The sequence below is a fragment of the Arachis ipaensis genome, chromosome B06 (assembly GCF_000816755.2).
Source record: "Arachis ipaensis cultivar K30076 chromosome B06, Araip1.1, whole genome shotgun sequence".
NCBI classification, from domain to species: domain Eukaryota; kingdom Viridiplantae; phylum Streptophyta; class Magnoliopsida; order Fabales; family Fabaceae; genus Arachis; species Arachis ipaensis.
This window is the reverse complement of record NC_029790.2, coordinates 136,620,780-136,623,199: the sequence shown is the minus strand read 5'-3', so window position 1 is coordinate 136,623,199 and position 2,420 is coordinate 136,620,780.

The following is a 2,420-nucleotide window of genomic DNA, read 5'->3' as shown; positions in this document are numbered from 1 at the left end:
CTTGATAAAAATCACTCAATTAAACATAATATAAACCATAAAATAGTGGTTTATCAACCTCCCACACTTAAATATTAGCATGTCTTCATGCTTAGCTTAAGGAGATAGAATAAATGAGTAGGGAAAAACAAAACTCATGCAATGCAATGCCTATGTATATGAATGCAACTATATGATTCTGCCTACTTGGTCAAAAGTAAATAAGTTGTTCAAGACAAACATAAATCAAATTCCACTAATTCAAATTATATAGTAAAAACAAGTAAACTTGTAAGAAGATAGCTCATAAAAGCAGGGAACATAGAATCAAGCATTGAACCCTTACTGATAGTGTATATGCACTCTAATCTCTCAAGTGTATAGGGCAATCACTCTACTCTTTTCTAGTCATGCTTTCTAAACTTTGTTCTTCACCTAACCAATCAACAAGTATTTAATGTACCAATGCATACATCATGAGGTCTTTTCAATGTTGTAATGGGGCCAAGGCAAGGGTGAGGATATATGTATGGGTAAGTGAGCTATAAATTGAATCATTGACTAACATAAGCTCTCACATAAACATACACACACTCTATATAACTTTTTAAATCATGCCTAACTACCCAAATTTCCCACTTTTGCATCATATACTCATGTATCAATTTTTCTTTTAATTTATATCACATATGCAATGATCTTTTATTAAACTTAGCATTGGGGTAATTTTTTTGTCCCCTTATTTATTTGCTTATTAAAAGGGATTTTTTTTAAACATAAATACAATATATCAATGCACATGGTATTTTAATTATCTTGGTTTCACATGAGCATGCACCCAAACTCCAAATAATTTATCAGTTGAATGCCCTTCTTATCATCCCAAGTTCCCACAGTTTTTCCACACTTAGTTGATACACAATTTCTATCTTAAGCTAACCAAATATTCAATTTGGGATATTTAATTTGTTTTTCTACTTAAGGATAGTGATGTGGTAAAATTTTAAAATAAATAGGGATAAAAAGGCTCAAGGGGGTTAACAATGGTGATATAAAAGGGTAGGCTTGTTTGGGATAAGTGAGTTGATAATCAAATAATGGCCTCAATCCTATGCATGCATATAAATACACTAAACATTGGACATATAGGATGGAACAAAATATAGATTACAATCATAGAGAAGTAAACACACAAAAATAAAATATTATGGTTAAATAATATAACCATGCAATTAAGCTCAAATCTCACAGGTTGTGTGTTCTTAGCTTTTTAAACTATGTTCCAATTTACAATCTTTAAATCAGTTTAACACAGAAGTTTTGATTTAAATTAGTGAAAATTTTAAAAATAAGATCTTGAAAAGAAATTTATTATTTTTCAACTAAATAGAACATGCATGCAGGTAATCTATTACTATGCAATCTATCCTATCTTAACAAAAGAAAAATAACCTATTGGTGTTAAGAAAAGAAAAAGAATTTCCCATAAACAGCTCCTTGAGATATGTGAATCGACACTGGTTACGGCACTCTCTGAGCTTTGTCTTCTGGTCCTGTCGGTCCAACACAAATTTAGTGTGAATGAATTTATTAGCATGTTAATTGTGATTTATACATAAAGTCAAACTTTGACTCACAAAAAGGCAAACCATAAATCCAAAGCATACTCTTTGTGATGCATACTCAAAAAGAACCCTACAAGATCAATAAGGGAAAGAACTTAAAAAGAAGCAGAATCTTCCCAAACTCTCTCTCTCTATATGTATATACAGTTTCAGGAAATAGCAATCAAAGATTAATGTATCGAAGTTTTCAATTTGCAATAAGATCGATCACCTTGCTCCTCCTTCCCTTTTGTTGGCGGGGCTGGGGCCCTTGTGGCTCGCTCTTCTTGGTAAGTTCTTGGCGAACCGCATCCTCATCAATCTGATTCATGGTGGTGAGGGCAAGCTGAGGACCCGCATCTTCTTGCATATCTTTGTTTCCATTTTCTCTGACATCAATCTTATTTCCATCTTGACGACAATGTGCATCTTCTCTCGGCACTCCCCTATCTTGTTGATTTTTGTTGTTGCCCTTCTTGGTAACATCAACTTGGCTGAGGGCAAGCTCATAATGAGGAACCGCATCTTCTTGTATATCTTTGTCAGCATCCCATTTTCTCTGATATTCTGGAGCTCTTGCTTTAATTCTTCTCGTTGGAGATCTCGCAGTTTGTTTTGCAAGTTGTTGTATGAATGAAGAGGACTTGTCACTGTATGCTTATTCCATTTTAAGGCATTCCATTTTGAGAGCGTTAAGGCTATAATATAATGTGTAAACTTCTTAATAATATACCTTCTAGTTCAATGGTTAGAAGAAAGAATCTTAAACTCCAACACATGAGTTCAAATTCCATTTTATACATTTTAAATTTTATTGTATTTTTTATGATATTAAAA